The 21,012-nt window shown below is 49.9% G+C and overlaps 1 protein-coding gene across 1 annotated transcript in view; it reads right to left on the bottom strand.

Annotated features, from left to right (window-relative positions):
• Window positions 1-21,012, bottom strand: part of LOC138453423 (CD109 antigen-like) — a 1,481,241-nt gene that overhangs the window by 990,202 nt on the left and 470,027 nt on the right. The window lies entirely within an intron of this gene.

The following is a 21,012-nucleotide window of genomic DNA, read 5'->3' on the forward strand; positions in this document are numbered from 1 at the left end:
GCACGTATCCTTGGAAATCCAAGCTGCTTGCACCAATTCTGTACCACTGTCCGAAGCTGATCAAAAATACAAAAGTGCTCCTGTCAAGACCCGAAATTCAACTGAGAGGGCAGCCCAAGAGAAGGTTTCAATTTTAGAAGAGGAGACTTTATATATTTTCAACAGAAAGTGTTCTGAGTGTTCCAAAGGTGCTGCAGGTTTCACAATAGGGGCACAAAATGAAGCATCCCCAGAACGGATGATATTAGAAAACAGTAGCAGTGTGCGCCCACCTACAGAAGATTCAGCGTCTGATGTGGACAATGGGTGGCCCATACAAGGGGAATGGTTGGACAATACAGTTTTATAGGAAGACGTACAAAGTGCTTTTCACCAGGTTTTATTCAAGTTCATTAATTTGCACCAGTGCAAAATTCTCTCCTAAGAAATGGGACGCTGCAATGCGACATATCCGAAACAACAGTCAGGCCAAATCAGCCCTTCACCCTTCCATGGTCGATATATTGAGTACAATAGAGGGTAATAATATCACAGACTAATATAGAATGAAGGAGCAAACCGTCTGCATGAAACACTGTTCAAATCACCAAATTATTACTATTATTATTATAACATCAACGTTGCCAACCAGTTTCTGAACAGCTTGTGGCTCATCTTGCTTGTGTCTTCTTTTAACATATTTGGTAAATGGTAAACTGTTCAAGCGTAGAAGTGATGCCAATAAGCCAGTGTAAAAAACAAAGACCTGTATTGCTGTACGAGTTCCGGCCCACGTTGCTCATCTACCTCCAGCATTTGGAAAATGCATCTTTCGGTGATGTTGTTCCATGTCTAGGACCAGGTCAAGCGGGGCTGGGGAATGATGGGTTTTGGGATTGATTTGCTTTACCCTAGACCCTAATTCTAGAGTTGTTGGTGTTTAAGGGGCATGTCCAGCTGCCTGTGCTGGTGTTTGACTCGCAGCTTACTGCTGCACTCCACAGGTTCAGTAAATATATACCTTGCCTTATCTGATTTCGGCCATCTTTGCAATGGGCAATCAGGCCGAGCAGCTTCAGGGGATATCCTTGAAATGGCACTGCAGTTCACATCCTCCTGTCATTTTGAGGTTGTGTGAAATCAATGCCTGTATTGCCTGAGCATTTTGACAGCAACATTCGACAAGCGCTCCAAACATTATAAACTTCGTTTTGTTTCAAACTTGTTTTGACGATTGTTGCAAAATTGTCAACATCTATTTGTTTCCTCATGATTTCAGCATGCCCCACACCTCTGTGAGTGTAGCAGCTGTCGAACAAAGCATACAAGAGCTCGACATAGCGGAAGAAGAAGAAGATGAGGAGGAGGTATTTTTTATCTCCAACATAGCCACAGGTGCTAAGAAAAGGAGACAGCCTATGTGCATAGTCGGCATTGGTGGCACCCCAACGCTAGTCTTGATTGACAAAGGAGCGTCTGTGTGTGTTCTAGCGACAGAGCATTACGAAGCTCTGCCTGGCCCACCCAAGCTCGAAATATCCAAAGCAAGGATCTACACCTTTGGAGGAAGCATACCCTTGCCCATACAAGGTGTCTTTGTGGGGCCGGTCACCCATGGACAAAATATGATCAAGGCCAGGTTCTTTGTGACGGATGTAAGTCCTCACTCCCTCTTAAACTGCACAGCCTCCGAGGCACTAGACATTGTCCAATCCGATGTTTAACGCCTCCTAGTACAGTACGAGAACCTCTTCCGAGGGGTGGGTAAGATGAAGGTTGCCCCAATCAGACTACACATTGATGAGACAGTGAGGCCTACCGACTTGAAACACAGACGAATACCATTTCACTTAAGGGCCCAAGTTGAGAAAGAACTACAGGTGCTGATTGACATGGACATCATAGAGAGGGTGGAGGGTCCTACCCCGTGGGTGTCCCCGATTGCAGTGGCATCAAAACCCAAACAGCCCGGAGCAGTACGCATTTGCATTGACATGTGCCTACCTAATGCCGCCATAAAGAGAGAACGACACCTCATACCAACGTTGGACGACATCATTGGTGAGCTGCAAGGGGCGAAGGTGTTCTCCAAGTTGGACCTATGGTCGGGATATCATCAACTAGAACTACATCCAGAGTCACGCTACATTACAACCTTCACCACACATGAAGGCTTGAACCAGTTCATGAGGTTGAGCTTTGGAGTATCGTCAGCGGCAGAGGTGTTCCAAAATGTCATCAAGGGAGCCCTAGCCGGAATGAAAGGGTTGATTAACATGAGTGAGGACATCCTTGTCTTTGCGTCCTCTGAAGCGGACCATATGAAAAGGCTGGAACAGGTGCTGGACAGATTAAACAGCCTAGGTCTTATACTACACAAGACAAAGTGTGAATTTTTCAAGGACCGCATCGAGTTCTTTGACTTCGTCTTCCACGCCCGGGGCATCTCCCCAGATCCTGAAAAGGTGCGCGACATTCGTGAGGCGGTCGCCCCGGAATCACCTGCGAAAATGAAGCTTCTTGGGCATGGTGAACTATTGTGGCAGATTAATTCGGGACTTGGCATCTCTATCTGAGCCGCTGAGGGCGCTAACAAAAAGTGATGTGGCATGGACATGGACTGCGAGAGAGAAAAAGGCATTCACAGACATCAAGGCAGCGCTGTCGGACCAGGAATCAATGGCATACTTCAACCCAGAAAAGGAGTCTGAGATTGTGGTGGACACTGGTCCAGTTGGCCTGGGCGCGGTACTGTTACAAGCCAACGCCCAATGGCAAATGCGCCCAATTACTTGCGCCAGCAAAGCCCTCTCCGACACAGAAAGGAGGTATTCCCAGATTGAAAGGGAGGCACTAGCAATATTGTGGGGGTGGGGGTGCAAACACTTCCGACTGTACATACTAGGTAAACCGGTGGTGGTCATCACAGACCATAAGCCACTAATCCCAATCATGGCAGGGGCCTCATCGAAACCGCCCCCGCGAATTGAACGGTGGATGTTGTCTTTGATCGAGTACGGGGTGAAGCTGCAATACAGGCCTGGCACACATAACCCTGCAGACTACTATCTCGACACCCCGGTACAAGCCGCAATCTAGACCAGGTGGAGGTAGTAGAGAGCCTCGAAATGTTCTGCAGCATTGTGGAAGCCGCCATGCCGATAGTGTTAGCGCATCAAGACATAGTAGCGGCGCCGGACAGCGATGAGGTGTTTCAGGTCATACGATCAGCCACAGGCAGCGGAGAGTGGAAAGACGTGCTAGTCAACAATTCCATAAGGGAGACAGTGGCTCAGAGGGACATGCAAGCCTTATGGAAAGCCCGGAATGAGCTCTCGGTGTCCGAGGATGGACTCATTTTATGAGGCCAGCAAATAGTCATCCCAAGGTCCCTCGTGACCAGGGTGCTGAAACTGGCACACAAAGGGCATCAAGGTGCAGCGAAAACGAAAGTGCGCCTGAGGCCCAAGGTGTGGTTCACCCATCTAGAGAGTAGAGTGGACGAGTTTGTACGAGGATGTGCGAGCCCCGCCGAAAGAGCTCCCCCAATTAGATCCTTGGAGAGAAGCAAGCAGCTATGGGGTACTGTTCATGCGGATTTTGGGTCCACAGGAAGGGGCATGTATTTTCTATCTGTAGTAGACCAATGGTCCAGATACCCCGAAGTCGAGCTGGTGGAATCGACACCCTGTGACCACATCATTTTGGCACTGGAAAAGATCTTTGCCATACATGGGTTTGTAAGTGATTTCAACCCAGCACTTCACCTAAGTCAACGCCTAGCGTGTAATGTACAACTGAAATCCTTATTTATTTGAGTCTAAAAGTTCTTTTATTCTGAACGATGTACCACTCATATCATGCCCCCCTCCTGAAACCCCCCCTGGTCACACTGAACCAGGAATGAGGCTGGTTTGCAAAGTTAAAATATTTATTTATGTAGTTACAAATTAATCACACTATGTTTAATGGGTATACAATAATCACCAATGGGGTGATGTAACACTAAACAATCTCTTTAATCACAAGGAGCAATAGTGAGCAAAACAATTCAGCACAGAAATAATACTCTGGTGTGTGTGTTCAGAACAGATAGCAGTGTGGTTACTATTTCCCGCTGCACACCCCTCAACCCCCCAATAGACAATGTAAAGAGATAACAGGTTTCAGGAATGGCAAAATTCAAACAAAATATCAATCCCACTTTCCCCCCAGCAACACAAGAGAAAAACAGAATTGATGGCCAAGCTGTCAAAATGGTTTTAAAGTTATCTTGAGAATGGATTGGGTGAAAACACTAACAGGCCGATTCATGGAATTAATGTGCGCGGAAAAAACGGCGCACGCGTGCGAAAATGTGCGATTCGCAGTGAAATAGCGAAAATCACAGTGAAAGTGCGATTATCGCACAGAAAACATCGCACATCTATTCATGGAAGTCCGTGCACGCGCAAAATGTGGGATGTGCGCTGAAAAAGTGCGTGGCGCACGCTGGCGCACCGGTCATCGAACGCTGTGCGATAAGGCCACAGCGAATTCGCACATAGCGCGGTGCACATAACAAAAGTAGGCGTAACACGGGGCGTCACACGCAGAATGGGGAACAACTCGTGAAAATGTGGGCGTCACGGGGGAAGTACAGGAGGCAAGTGCGCAGAACGCCCACACGCTCGCCTACAACACGTATTCATGGAATCGAATAGGGAAAAACAGCACAGGGCCAAAGACGCGCACAGGCCCATACATGTCCGCCACACGAAAGCAGGCGGTAGCGTCCCTGCGCAGGAAAAAAATGTGCGCCAAAGTTCTACACGCGCGAGAAGGCCCACACGCGATCGGGCTTGTGGGAGCGTGTGCGTTTATTACAGAGGTGCGCGAGAAGTTCCACACGCGAATGGCTTGGGCGCGTGTATTCCAGGGGTGCGCGGGAAGTTCCACACGTGATTGGCCTGGGTGCGTGTATCTCAGGGGTGCGTGAGAAGTTCCACACGCGATTGGCCTGGGCACGTGTATTTCAGGGGTGTGCAAGAAGTTCCACACACGATTGGCCTGGGTGCGTGTATTTCAGAGGTGCGCGAGAAGTTCCACACGCGATTGGCCTGGGCGCGTGTATTTCAGGGGTGCGCGAGAAGTCCCACACGCGATTGGCCTGGGCGCGTGTATTTCAGAGGTGCGCGAGAAGTTCCACACGCAAATGGGCCTGGGGGAGCGTGTGCATGTATTTCAGAGGTGCGCGAGAAGTTTCTCACACGCGATTGGGCCTGGGGGAGCGTGTGCGTGTATTCCAGAGGTGCGTGAGAAGTTTCTCACACGCGATTGGCCTGGGCGCGTGTATTTCAGGGGTGCGCGAGAAGCTCCACACGCGATTTTGGCCTGGGCGCGTGTATTTCAGAGGTGCGCGAGAAGTTCCACACGCGATTGGCCTGGGCGTGTGTATTTCAGGGGTGCGCGAGAAGTTTCTCACACGCGATTGGCCTGGGCGCGTGTATTTCAGGGGCTCGCGGGTGGTTTTACACGCGATCGGGCCTGGGGGAGCGGGGTACGTGTATTTCAGGGGCTCGTGGGTGGTTTTACACGCGATCGGGCCTGGGGGAGCGGGGTACGTGTATTTCAGGGGCTCGTGGGTGGTTTTACACGCGATCGGGCCTGGGGGAGCAGGGTACCACTCACCGTCTGCCTTGTGTGTAGAAGAGCGCGTAGCCAACATCCACCCGCTGTGAAGTAATAGCGTGTGAACCCCAACGCCTGCAAGACACACGCACCGCACCCCACGAAAAGCAACGCCCGTGTGCGATACGTCACAGACACGCATACGCACTAAGGGCCTTTGGTCCAATGGAATCGCGTATGCGTGCTGACGCGCTTACGCGCTAAGGGCCTTTCCTCGATTCACACGCTGACGTGCAGAATTTTCACGTGCCAAATCACTCCGTATCAAGCTGACCACGCGTAACCACACGGAAGACCACTCTCCTGCCCAGAAGGCCGAACTACTGCCCCCCAGAGCCCCGAGCACGCTCCCACCTGCCATCTGCTGTTGCCGGACTGCCTGCTGCCCACGTGCCTTGCCATTTGCTGCCTGCACATCAGCCAGGGGTGCTGTTGCTGTGACCACCCCTGCTGGAACCGAAGACTCCCGACTGGGATTCCATCGCTCCACAGCCCAGCCCCAGGACCCAGTTGCCCACCCACTCCTGCCTCTGGGGTTGTCATGTCGGGCACTGCAACATCTGGCACCACTGACAACCCCCGGCCAGAGAGGCAGAGGGGCACCAGCTTCAGTGCCACCGAAGTTGGTGTCCTGGTGGAGCAAGTCCTGGGGCAGTATGATGCCCTCTTCGGAAGTTCCCGCGCCGACGGACTCGGATCTGGACTGACATTGTGACTGCCATCAACGCGGAGGGAGTGGCAGTCCGCGACTTCCAACATGTCAAGAAGCACTGGGAGGACTTCAGGTCCAGGACCCTGAACAAGGCCCGGCGCCTCTTGAAGGCAGCGGATGCCAAGGGGCGCCGGGGCCACTTGTCAGAAGTTCAGATGAGGGTCCTGGAACGCATATCCCCAGCGCTTCACGTCCAGGTCCTTGAGAGGCAGACCCGTCTGGATTCGAGCGGTATGTGTACATGCATCCTGATTGTGAGCTGTGCGTGTGGTGATGTTTCAGTAGTGTGCAGGTTGCACATCTGTTTGTATGGGGTCGAGTATGGGTGGGGGTGTACAGGGCCGTGGGGCTAACACATGCGAGGGCTGTAATGTGTGAGACATGGATGGTGCTTGTGTGTGTAGGCTTGCATGCCAGATGCAGTTGTGTGGGCACACATGTTTGGATGAATGTGTATGTAAGTAGACATGTCCGTGATGTCACGCATGTATGTTGTTTTCAGCTGCATGTATCAGCACTGTGTACATGTGCATTTGTGTGTATTTGACAAGGGTGCAACAGTGATGCAACATGGATGCATGTGACAGCGGGATGTGGAAGCCTGATTGGCAGATGTGACATGGATGCCCATCTGTACACTGCGACACTTGGCAGAGGTGTAAACATGCATGCAAGTGTGGTGGTGTGTGTACATGTGTGGTGCACTTCCTGTGTTGCATGTGATGTCTGGCTCAGCTTTGCCTGCTCATGCTGTTGTATGGGTATGGATGGTGCTGGCAGTTGCGATATGGCTGTGGTATGGCTCATGTGTGCGAGTTGAAATGACATGTGTGTTGGGGATTGTGATGGCATGTCTGAGGTTTGCCAATGCCACTCATGTACAACTGTCATGTGTGTATGTGTCCATTGTACAGTGCCCTGATGCCTGTGTTTTATTTCTCCCTGTCTGCAGCGTCAACTGATGAAGAGGGCGGAGAAGGTGCTGTGGAGCACAGCGGCGGGGATCCCACCGCCAGCCGGAGACGCAAGGCCCGGCTCCCCTCCCATGTTGTCATCTCGTCGGGGAGTGAGGAGTCCGGTGCCGCGTCCCAGGCCGCAGCTGCCGGGGGGAGGTCCAAGAGGCGGAGGTCGGAGTTGGACTCCTCGGCAGCAGAAGGGGCAGCTGGGACCCCACAGGGCCCAACAGGGGAAGATGGCACGGAGTCATCCAGGTTGGTGGGGGGTTTGGTGGAGGAGGAGGCCGTGCAAGCAACAGAGACGGGGTCTGGAGGTGGGGATCCCACTGGTGCTAGTGGTGCAGTGCAGGACCAGGGACAGGAGGCAGCACAGGCCGCCGCGGAGGTGCCTGTGTGCAATCCTGTCCCTGATCCTGTCCCTGCATCATCTTGCACCAGCAGGGATGCCTACGTCCAGACCCGTTTTCAGGCAGGGGATGAGCAAACAACAACTGGCCTTCCTCTGCCTGCGGACGTGGCTATCCGGGTCCGGGTTGAGCCTGTCCTGACTGGTGTGGCGTTGCGTCAACGGGCCATGCGAGGTGACCTGCAGTCTTTTCATGAGGAGACTGCACGTCATCTCGAATGGCTCGTTGACCACGTCAGCCTACTGGGACAGGTCACCCAGGCCAGATTCCACCGTTTGATGGGGCTTGCTATGACCCCCTCAACTGAACCCCCTACGCGCCAGTCGTCCTCCATGCCATCTTCCCACCCATCAGTCACCTGGGTGCCCTGTGGAGCTGCCTCTGACGGTGCGGCCAGGCTGGTGGAGGAGGCATCCCTGCCACAGTCGGGAGTCGGACGTCCAGCAGGGGTGGCCACATCAACGACTGCACCCCAGCCGGGGGAGGATGTGCAGGCAGCAGGAGGCAGCGCACGGGCAGAGGCACAGCAGCAGCAACGTGGTGGGAGCCATGAAGGCTCGGGGCCTTCCACATCGGAGGGGCAGGCATCGGCCGGAGGGCAGGAGGACCCAGGACAAAGAGTGTCTTCCGTGTGGCAGCGGTTGGGCCACGCCATAGATGCGGAGCGGCAGCGGGCGGAAGAGGCACAGCTCACAATGGTCAGGGCGGAGAACTCCATGCGGAGGGCCCTGAGGCGGGCCGAGTGCCTCGAGGCAATCCACAGGGGGTTGGAGGTGGACACGTCGACGGCCCTGCAGACCCTCGGGGCCATGGAGGAGGACCGCCTCCGGGACATTGAGCAGGAGCTCGATGATGCCCTGGGCCGGGACATCCAAAAGTGAGCCGTCAGACTAGCCCGCTGCCCTTGTACATAGTTATGTAGGTAGTGTTAGGTTTCCTTTATTTTTTCTATTTATTTTGGACCTTTTGGACATTGGCCACATTTTTGTATATATTTTATTTTATTAGTTAGTGTTGTTAGATAGGTTTAATTTATTTTGTTGGGATAATGGACCCTGGCTTGTTCATCTGTACATAGTTCACTGTTGGATTTTATTTTTTTTCACAATTTACCCATGGAGCAATGGCTTTCAATTATTATTTCCCATTGGATTTTCTTTTGTGGACAGTGACTTTGGACACCATTACTTTGAATTATGATTTTTGGTTTTGCTTTCTTTCACGGACATGCTTCTTTTCATTTTTGTACATTCCCATTTCTGTTTCTTTATTTTTGAATCTATTTATGTTTCCTTTAATACATATTTTTTATCGAACTTCAATGTGTAGTATCATCTCATTGGTTTCATGCATATCATGATATGGGTTTTGAGATTCACTGACACCCATTGGGTGTATGTGAGGGACATGTGTTTGTTTCGAAACTTGCAATTGGTGTTCTGTCATGTAATTGCCATTTCTGAGTGGGTGGATGTAATACTCGGGTGGGTATTTTGCATTTGGAGGCTGACCATAGGGACCAGGGATCTAGATTGTGATGACATGTTGGCTGGGGAACATGAGTTGGGGCCTGCTTACAAGTGCCCCACAGTGCTGGGGGCTGGGGGTGGTGGGGAACTTGAGTTGGACATGGGTGGGGGCCTGCTGGCAGGTGCCCCACAGTGCTGGGGGTGGGGGTGGTGGGGAACATGAGTTGGACATGGGTGGGGGCCTGCTGGCAGGTGCCCCACAGTGCTGGGGGGTGGGGGTGGTGGGGAACATGAGATGGACATGGGTGGGGGTCTGCTGGCAGGTGCCCCACAGTGCTGGGGGGTGGGGGTGGTGGTGAACATGAGTTGGACATGGGTGGGGGCCTGCTGGCGGGTGCCCCACAGTGCTGGGGGGTGGGGGTGGTGGGGAACATGAGTTGGACATGGGTGGGGGCCTGCTGGCAGGTGCCCCGCAATGCTGGGGGTGGGGGTTCAAGGGGACATGAGTTGGTGATCATTAGTGCAAGGAGACATGTGCCTTTGCTGGGGGGCATGCCCATGTTGGGTGGGCTGCCTGCGGGACATGACCAGGAATGCAGGGTACTCCCCTGTGGTGTGGGCTGCCTGCAGGGGCCGTGGAGGGTGTACAGGGAACACCTGGGAGGACCCACACTGCCAAATCACATGTAGGACTCCCCAGCACCCCTGAAATACACGTACCCTGCTGAAATTGTGTGTGAAACTTCTTGCGCACCTCAGAAATACACACGCCCAGGCCAATCGCGTGTGAAACTTCCCGCGCACCCCTGAAATACCCACACGCAGCCCAATCGCATGTGGAACTTCTCGCGCACCCCTGAAATACACGCACCCAGGCCAATCGCGTGTGGAACTTCTCGCGCACCCCTGAAATACACGCGCCCAGGCCAATCGCGTGTGAAACTTCTCGCTCACCTCTGATATACACGCACACGCTCCCCCAGGCCAGATCGCGTGTGGAACTTCTCGCGCACCCCTGAAATACCCGCACGAAGCCCAATCGCGTGTGAAACTTCTCGCGCACCTCTGAAATACACGCGCCCAGGCCAATCGCGTGTGGAACTTCTCGCGCACCCCTGAAATACACGCGCCCAGGGCAATCGCGTGTGGAACTTCTCGCGCACCCCTGAAATACACGCGCCCAGGCCAATCGTGTGTGGAACTTCTCGCGCTCCCCTGAAATACACGCACCCAGGCCATTCGCGTGTAGAACTTCTTGCACACCCCTGAAATACACGCACACGCTCCCCCAGGCCCGATCGCGTGTGAATCTTCTCGTGCACGCGTGTTCCCGACACCCGTAATACGCGTTCCCCGGTTTGCGTTTGCCAGTCCGGTAAACTGGTACAGTGTTGGCGCAGCCCTTTGCGATGGTTTTGCGATCTTGATGGCTTTTCCTTGCGCAAGGGAGTTCTTGGGGGCATAACTGGTGCTGCTGCAGGGTCGCTGCGCCACTCTGCGCCACGTCTGCTTTTGGAGGCGAGAATCCATGAATACGCTGTGCGCGGAAATTGATTTTATCGCACGCGGCTGGCGCAGACATTCGCACGGGCACGCTGTGCGCCAGCTGCGTGCGACACTTTTGTGAGGAATTACATGAATCGGCCTGTAAATATGGTCTAAATTGCTGAAATGGTTTAAATTCTTATAGAAGCCACTTTAGATAGTTGCAGACAAACACTAGCAATGATTTAATACTAAGAAGCAATGTGAAATCTTTAAACTGAGGTCAAAAGCTGTTTTTACAGTGTCAAAAATTCCCTAAATGAAAATTTGCAGCAAACTTTTCCGTGCGCGATAATCGTGATTACGGGAGAACTATATGGATTTGGAATGCTGTTTTAGATGCAAATTAAAGCTGTGGGTGTTCGCTACAAGCAGAAGTTGAAATTTTGTACGTTTTAGTGGAGGTCGTTTTTTCGAGATAGGCGCAAGAATGCATTTTAAAAGACAAATGGGATTTCTTACACTAGATTAGGACTATAAAAAAAGAGAATGCCACACATGAATCTCCATCAGTTCCTGGCCAGGGTACCCTTCACGTTGTGGATACTCAATTTCTTTCTGTGATTCACTTTAGTTACTCACAACACTAATGATTTTTGATTTTAGAAAACAAATGAGAAACTCAGCGCAAGAAAAGTTCTGATAATACTATGATTCTGAATTTGCGGATAGGATGATTTGAGATTGGGATGAGACTATGCAAAGTACATATGCTATGTGACACAGTTCTTTCTATAGATTCTCACTAAATAGGTTTTTAATGGACCCGTCAGGATTCTGGTCAGGGATTCTGGTCAGGACAGACTGCTGGGCACATCGGATTTGGCAGTGTCAAGGCGATTTGGACATCGCACAGCACTGGGCTGGATCGGGTCTGCAATGGCTCTGGTCACAACTCGGCACAGGACTGGATTGGATCTTTTGGTTCTGATGATAATTATTTTCAGCAGGCAAGCAGTACAGCACAGCACGGCTGTCTATTTCCCCTTAGGTTTCTGGGGTTCTGGTTCTGGAATTTTAAGGCCTAACTGAGAATGGTTCAGCTATGTAATGGGCCTTTCTGCTTTTCCAAGTTTCTGGGGTCTGGAGCAAGGAAGATGGACGGTTCTGCTACAGGGTGCTCCACCAGCAATCTGTCAGTGGGTGAATGTGTCTGTGTGTTCTGAGTGCTCAGCTGTCTCTATTTATGCGTATGATCAAGGGGTGTGTGTCCTGCTTTATCCTAAGCGCGCCCCTTTGGACAGGGATTGGTCAGGGTCTCCTCTAGCCTCTGTAATACAAAATCTACTTTTGGCACAATACATATTTCCATGTGTGAAACCTCTATAACAATCATATATATAGATTACATATTTTGTGTAGCAGATACTCCTCCAAACCCCGTCGCTGTAAGATCTTGTGTCTGCTTTTTACAGAATTTTGCCCTTTTTATCTAGAACACAATGTCCAATTTCGGAGCAAATTTCTACAAATGTGTGCAATGAACATGGGCATAAGTGTATGAAGTTTCATGCTTCTATCAAAAATACATTTTGTGTAATATCACATTTTCCGCAGTTTCTTCCTAGAACATGAACAGTTCTGGCACCTTTTAAAATGTGCAGTCAATATTTACATTGACAATGCTGTTATTTTTGTGTTTTTAACAATTTTACACAGTAAATTATCAGTCTTTTTAAAATGTGTCTTTCGTCCTTGTTAAGCAACACATGGTTGTTTGTCTCCGCCTCCTTCTATCTCCCTGCAGTTCAGAAGCAGTCTCCTCCCAGTTCCTCCTGGGCCCAGGCCATTTTACGACCCTTCACACTTGGCAGTTCCTGTAGCTTGGAGGATGTCCATGGTCTCCTTCCCACTGCAGACCAAATTATCCTCCCACCCTGTAATCATCACTTAGGTGTGATTTCCTGGTGGAGTGAAGCAGAAGGGAGAGGCCTGGCCTCTGTGGGGGAAGGCTTAAATTCAATGTCATTCTGTTGCATTTTTTATTTGCTTAAAACAAACTTGTAATTTCAAAACAAGCAGCTAGAACACTTATTCCAGGTTCTAAATCATGGGATTAAACAGTTACAACATAGGTTACTCTCAGTACCAGGCCACCTAGTTTTCAACCATTTGATTTCAGCTTGTACAAGTTTACAATTTCTCATGCAGGCTTCTGACAGCTGTCATTCAGGCGGCCAAGGGTACTGCGCTCACATTTTGACAGATTCCACGAGCAGGCAACTTTTGCTGTGGATGTTTTTATGACAAATTCAGCTTTCCAGGATATTGTAAATTCCCAATGATTTCTTGAACTAAGTGAATTGTAGCACCCAGCAAGAATATTGGATGTTTGAGGGTGTTTTGTACCGACATGCTGCAGTTTCAGCAACCAAGAAAAAGGATTTAAATCAAGATTTTGGATTTCTTTCAGCAAAGCACTGCTTTTCCCTCTGTGCTCCATTTTTACTTGTTGTGAAGCCCAGTGACATGTTTCCAGAGTGAGATCTCTGTTCCACCACTGACAACATGCATGGCAGATTTGACAGCCTTCTTTTTGTGTTGCAAAGCGCGATTCCCATAGGTTTTGGCGCGCACAAGGGTTTTGCAGCCATTTTGATATTTCTGGCACCATCAGAACACAGGGATGCCGAATGGTAGAGCAAAAGTGGGTCAAGACATCCCACTGGTTCCCACTGGAATTGTGCTCGGACAATGGCCCGCCGTTTCAGGGACATCAATTTGCGAAATACCTCAAAGACAGAGTTATCAGGCACCGGAAAGTAACTCCACTCTGGCCAAGAGCCAACGGAGAAGCAGAGAGGTTTATGCAGACCCTGAACAAAATCTTCCGCATTCCTTTGAATGGGGGAGGGCAGTTACGACAGAACCTGTTCGAATTTCTGAGAGAGTACAGGATGACCCCGCACCAGTCCACAGGTGTTGCACCAGCGGAGGCCTTATTCAAACACTGCCCGAGAGGGATGATACCGTAGGTGGAAGGGAGAACACCTGGGGTAATTGACAACGAACGCATCCGGCAGGAGTGAAACTCCAGGAATGAAAAAGAGCGGGCGGAGGAACCTCCGGGAGAAGGATATCGTGGTAGGAGACAGTGCTGGTCAGGAACAGACATCCCGAAGGGAAGATGTCCCTCACCTATGAACCACAACCCCTCAGCGTAACCCATGTCAAAGGGTCCATGGTGACGGCAGCCAGTGGACGTGGGACGGTGACCAGAAACATGTCTTATTTCAAGAAACTCAAAGCTAGCCCACCGGCTGGCCCACCAGAGACTCCCGACCAGTCAGTCCCAGAGAGGCTCCTGCCAATGGGGACACCAGACGGGGAAGAGGGCCCGACACCAGGAGAAATACGACTGCCGACCCCAGAGAGTAGCAGGAGGTACCCGAGCAGAGAAGTGCGACAACGTCCTGCTCGATTTCGAGACTATGTCATGGACCCCAAAGTTTAGAGCGGGCCAGAGCCGCACAAGTTAACTCATGTTGAGTTGTTATAATGTTATAATGTTTGTTGTTTTCTTGTTTAAAGAAAAGGAGGGATGTTACATAGTGTAATGCGTTTGGATGCATGCGCGAGCCTTGTTCCGTCTCGCGCATGTGCAAGTGGATAAACGAGGACCGAGACGGCAGTTGCCGCCGGGACACCATACCGAGCAGATGTGTCAGTGCATTCTTTCACTGTGTGCGTGCGTGCTGTGTGGGGCGGCCTGGGGCATATTACCGACCACACCACCACTGTCCCTGTCCCTCTACCCATCAGCCTCTGTTCTGGGCAGGTCACTTTTTCTTCTTTTTCACAGCACATAAACTGCAGCAAGCACCTGAACCCTCAGAAGCCTGACAAGAAACATGGGTACATAGAAGAAATAACAGTTGAAGGGAAATCCGAATGAAAACAACCAAAATGCACTTTGGTGCAACTGAGAAAATCTGAAATAGAGCCATAGAAATGGACCTGGTGCCAAAATGCTGCCTCCTCGGCCCTCGTGACTATTTCCTCCTCACTTTCTCAACTCGGCCGGCTTCCCTTCCCCTCCCAACTTAAATTTCAATTTCTCTGTTTGGTCTTCAAATCTGTTCATGACCTTGCTCCCCCCTATTTCTCATCTCTCCTCTCCTTTTACACTCCCTCTTGCCGCTCCGCTGATCTCTTTCTATTTACTGTACCACTGTCTCCTAGTGCTGCTTCTCGCTTCTGCTCCTTTCAGCTTCTGGCCCCCTCCTACATTGCAACTCCTTACCTCTCTCTATCCGCTCCACCCCCACATAACCTCCTTCCACACCTCCTTGAAAGCCCTCCTTCTTCACTCCCCTCCCCTTGACTTACTACCTTCTCTCCTCCCTTCTCCCCGTCCCCATACCTCCCCTTCCTCTCACACCCACTCGACATTATATCACATAATTGAATTTTGTCCCCTTCCCTTCTCTTCCTTCCTTCTCACTTTCCCTCATCTCCAATATCCAAGGAAACTGTTCTACATATTGTTACGCTGGTTTGTCTCATGTTTGTTAACTTGCTTCTCCATTATTGTATCTTGTTGTTTTATTGTAAAGCGCTTTGGATTAAAGCGCTATATAAAATTTATAAACATAAAATTAAATTGACTGTTTCAACTCCCTAAAAACTATCCCAGCACATGGATATCTGCAGGATAGTGGAGTCTGAAAAGGGGGCTGGGCTAAAAGACTTCTTAAAGACTTCTAGAGATGCCCTGGTGCCAGAGGAGTAGCTTGGGTAGAGATTGGCGCATGGTAGCAGCTGATCTAGAAAACCAATGGGAACCATAGGCAACGCCTGAGCATGCAGGGCTGGGCTATAAAAAGCCAGCAGTTTCGAAGGAGAGGCAAGTATGTAGAATCTGAGGAGTCTGCTATCAGGAGGGGAGCAACAGATAAACCAAGCTATTGTCATGATCTCTGCTTCCAAAAGGTCAGGGTTTTCCCAACTCCCTTGGAAGCAGATCCATAACCCAGGTTCCGAGTGCCAACCAGTCCCAATTGGGACCTTTTGGACCCAGTCCTGGCGCCAGTGGCACCAGGCTCATAAATATGCCCAGTCCCAGCGCTGGAAGCGCCAGGCTCATAATGCTTGGGTGGACTTACCTGCAGCAGACCATGCTGCTTACTTGCCTGCAAGTTGAGCCTCTGATCCTCTTCTGTTTGGAACTACTTTTCCTGTTGGGTGGGGCAGGAGCCACTCCCTAGATTCAGAACACTGGAACTCTTCTGGAAAACAGGAACTCTTTTCTTACCTAGGCGTGGCTGTGGAAGGAGACACCTAAGCACTACAGAAGGCTATTTAAACCACACCCGATGGATAATTCTTGCTTTGCGTTATTCTGCATCCTCTGCAGCAGAACGCTCATCGTGTCTTCTGCATCTGATCCTGGGCCTAAGGAAAAAGGCTTACCATCCTGAATCCAGTCTTCAGCAACACCTATAAAGACAAGAAAGAACAGGTTAGCATTACGGTCTTCAGTGACCGCTCTTCACTTACCTGGTCCATCGGCTGTCACCAACGCCTCACGCTGCATTCCGGCATCTGAAAGACAAAGGCTTACCTACTCTTCGTGCGCTCCGGAGGTCTTCACACTGCATTCCGGCATCTGAAAGACAAAAGCTTACCAACTCTTTGCACGCTCCGGAGGCCTTCGGCGCTGCATCCCGCATCTGAAAGACAAAACAAGGTGCGTTTAAAGACATTGGGGAACTTTAATACTCACGTGCCATTACTCCTTTCCACATCTAACCCAGTGGGTATTCTGGCACCCTGCAGCCGCTCCGAACTTGTACCTGCAAAATAAAAAGACAGTTAGAGCGCATTGTGAAGCAGGCAACAAGCCCTTACTTACGTGCTTCCAGGCGCTTCTATTCATCACACGGGCTTCATCTTCAACTCACTTCAGCCCGTCATCCGCCATCGCCGGAACCCTGCAAAACAAGAAACATCATTACTAAAGACTTTAAAGACATTAGAATTACTCGAAACTTACCGTTCAGGCAGTAAACGACGGACAGCAGTCCTCTGAAGTCAAGAGGCCTGCTCCCCTTATCCAGTGAAGAAACTGGTTACAGCACCCTGCCCCGAGGCAGATGGAGAGCACAGCGTTCACTTACCTAAGGTGAGAGCGTTAACCTTTGGGGTTCTACAGGAGAAGAGAAAGGGAAGAAGAGAGAGACATTCAATAACCCAGTTCCTTAATCCCATATTTTCTATCTGCAGACATCTTACCCTTCAAGTCAGACATACAGTGCACAGAGGTCCAGCCCAAAGAGCCAGCCGTGTGTTACACATCACCTTTGAAGATACGGTATACGCCCAGTCAAGACCGGCGCCTCTACGGGAATCAGGTGAGCGTTACAGAACGCAAAGCCTACCACAAAACTCCCGTCCAGGCGCTATGGAAACCTCGGATACCGACCAGCTAGCCCAGTTACTTGGGGAACTAAGGGCAGAAGTGCATGCAGCCCGTCAGGAAACTAATGCTCTAAGAAGGGAACTGATTATTTCCAAGGAGCGAACAGATGATCTCGCTAGACAATTGCTACAGTCACAAGCCGGACAGACCCCGTTACCCGCATCTGGGGGAAATCTTCCTTCTACATCCTCTATGAATCCAGTGCAGATCAACCTACCTGGGAATGTACCTCTGGCTCCGCCCGAACGATTTTCTGGTGACCCAAAGAGGTTTGCAGTATTTATCAATCAGTGCCAGTTGCATTTCTTATGCCGGCCAGCAGCCTTTCCAACTGATCAAGCTAAAGTAGCTTTCGTACTTTCGTACCTTAGTGGCAATGCGGCAGACTGGTCGATCCCTCTAGTAAATCAAGATGATCCGGTCCTCCATGATTTTCAAGCTTTTCAGCTCAGTATGGAAAAACTGTTCGCAAGACATTCACAGGGGCAGGCCTTGGACAATGAGCTTCTTTCGTTGCGACAAGGTAATCAAGACCTTTTGGCTCATATTGCGTCTTTCAACAGACTGATAGTGGAAACTCAATGGCCTGAGGACAAAAGGATTACGCTGTTTTATAGAGGTCTACGTGGAGAGCTCAAAGATGTGTTAGCCCAAGTAGTGAATCCCCCACAAGATTGTTCAGACTATATAGACTTAGTCGTTCAAATAGATCACAGACTGCAGAACAGGAAGGCCGATCGTTCCAAGTTTGATGCTCGAGTATTTTCCAAACCGCCAACTCCTTCCAAGGGAGTAGACTCCGGGGAACCCATGCAAATAGGGGGTCTGAAAGGTCCTCTAACACAAAAGGAGCGGGAAAGGAGAAAACAGTTGCAATTATGCCTCTATTGCGGAAACTCAGGGCACTTTCTTCGAGACTGTCCGCTGAAACCTGCCAAGAAGGCAGTAGGAGCTGCAGTTACCAAAGTTACAAACTCTGAGCAGGGAAACAACCTCGCCCGACAAGAATAGAGGTCCTCTTGCCGAGCGTGAAAACCAGTTCCGTGACCTCGCATTTCGTGATACCTATGGTCCTCATTAGCCCTGATAATCCGGATCGATTACATGCAATTGAAGCTTACATCGACAGCGGTGCCATCGGCAATTATGTGGATCATGAAATGGTTTTGAGGATGAATCTAACTCTTTGTCCCAAGGCTGTAAAGGACGTCATTACTACGGTAGATGGTACGGAGATAGCCTCCGGGCCAGTAACGCATACCACTCAAGAGGTGACGCTAGTAAGTCAAGATGGACACCATGAGAAGATCGTGTTCGATGTGATCAAGGCCCCTCAGTTTCAGATTATTCTAGGAATACCTTGGTTAGAGAAACACAATCCTCTGATCGATTGGCGGGCAAGAACGGTCCAGTTTCCAGAATGTGTCTCTACTTGTCACCCTCCACGTGGTGTTGCACTGGCAGCAATTTCTTCAGAGACTCCCCAGTTACCTCCCGAATACCTAGAATACCAAGATGTTTTCCGGAAGGATCAGGCTAACTCTCTACCTCCTCATAGGTCTTATGACTGCCAGATAGACCTGATATCTGGATCTACTCCTCATTGTAGTAGAATTTATGCCCTCACCGAGCCTGAGAACCTTCACCTTCGACAATACCTGGATCAATACCTGGCAAATGGGTTTATTCGTCCTTCCAAGTCCCCTGCTTCTTCAGCTTTGTTCTTCGTTCCAAAAAAGGAAGGAGACCTTAGAACTTGTATAGATTATCGCTCCCTGAACCAGATCACCGTTAAGAATAGATATCCGTTACCTTTGATCCCTGAACTCCTGGACCAAGTGAGAAAAGCATGCATATATACAAAGCTGGATCTTAGAGGAGCTTACCACTTGGTACGAGTAAAAGAGGGCGATGAATGGAAGACGGCCTTCCGCACCAAGTATGGGCTATTTGAATATCAGGTCATGCCCTTCGGACTTTGCAATCCCCCGGCCGCCTTTCAATATTTTATGAACGATGTCCTCAGAGAGCTCATAGATGTGTGTGTTGTTGTTTACATTGACGACATCCTCGTTTATTCTTCATCGGAATCTGAACATCGGAAACACGTGAAAATGGTCCTCGAAAGATTGCGTCAACACAAACTTTTCGCTAAGTTGGAAAAATGTGTTTTCAACGTGACTGAAGTTGAATTCTTGGGATTCATATCACCTGGCGGAGTGCGTATGGATTCAAAGAAGGTCGATGCAGTTCTCAAATGGCCATCACCATCCTCCGTAAAAGGTAAGCAAAGCATGTTAGGCTTTGCTAACTTTTACCGCAGGTTTATCCCCGAATTCTCTTGAATAGTCCAGCCCATCACTGCCTTGTTAAAGAAAAACAAACGTTTTGAATGGTCTACTGAGGCGGAACAAGCTTTCCAGGATTTGAAGACTAAATTTATCTCTGCACCAATCTTAAAACACCCTCGCCCCGAACTCCCCTACATCGTGGAAACTGATGCTTCAAGCCTTGCCATGGGGGCAGTTCTATCACAAAAGGACCCGGTAACCAATCAGTTGCATCCCGTGGCATTTTGGTCCCGCAAATTCTCGCCTCCTGAAATCAATTACACGATTACTGACAAGGACCTTCTGGCTATCAAGTCTGCCTTTAAGGCTTGGCGGCATTATCTGCTGGGGGCCCGACACACCGTTACTGTGATTACGGATCACCGAAAACTGCAATATTTGAAAACCGCAAAAGCCCAATCCTCTAGACAACTCCGTTGGGCATTATTCTTTGCCGAGTTTGACTTCATAATTACCTATCGACCTGGTACAAAGAACGGTAAAGCTGATGCCCTTTCTCGGATGGGAGTGGAAGAACACTTGATCAACCCTAAACCTGTACCAATCATTCCCGAACAAAGAATTCTGGGTGTAATCGCCACAGAATCCATAGAGGAAGTTAAGGATAAAGCCAAGCAACTTGTAACTCCAGCAGACATACAGAATTGGCATCTGCAGGGAAAGGACTTTGCAGTAAAGGACAACTTATTGTATTTCCAAGAACGATTATACCTACCCAGCACAGATTTACAGAAAAAAGTAATCTCTTGTTATCACGATTCTTTAATGGAAGGACATCCCGGTATGGCCAAGACCTCAGAAAAGATCAAGCGCTACTTCTGGTGGCCGTCTTGGAAAAAAGATATCAGAGACTTTATAATGTCCTGTGGAGTATGCGCCCAAAACAAGAGTCAAAAGGAAAGACCAGCAGGCCTCTTGCGCCCTATTGACATCCCACCTCGCCCTTGGCATACGCTTTCTATGGACTTCATCACCGATCTACCTCCATGCTCCGGATACAATACGATTCTAGTAATCGTGGACTTATTCTCCAAGATGGCGCATTTCATTCCGCTCAAAGGCTTGCCAACAGCAGCAACTCTGGCCCGAGAATTTCTCGAAAACATCGTCCGACTGCACGGTTTTCCTTCGGTTCTAATTTCGGATCGAGGTAGTCAATTTATTTCTCATTTTTGGCGAAGTTGCTGTCGGTCGGCTCAAATTGATGTGAGACTATCGACCAGTCACCACCCTCAGACCGACGGACAAACCGAGAGGACCAATCAAACTCTGGAACAGTATTTACGCTGCATGCTGCAACAAACTGAAAAAACTTGGAAAGACATCCTTTGGATAGCCGAATATGCCTACAATAACTCTGTCCATTCGGGAACTGGGAAAACCCCGTTTTTTCTTTTGTACGGCAGTCACCCTCGAACCTCGGAGTTGGATCCCCTCCAAGATCTTGAAACACCAGCAGTAGACTACCTGCATTCTACAATCACCCAAGCCTTTAAGGAAGC

Source organism: Ambystoma mexicanum, chromosome 4p (genome assembly GCF_040938575.1).
Source record: "Ambystoma mexicanum isolate Mex_15411 chromosome 4p, UKY_AmexF1_1, whole genome shotgun sequence".
In the NCBI taxonomy this organism is placed as follows: Eukaryota; Metazoa; Chordata; class Amphibia; order Caudata; family Ambystomatidae; genus Ambystoma; species Ambystoma mexicanum.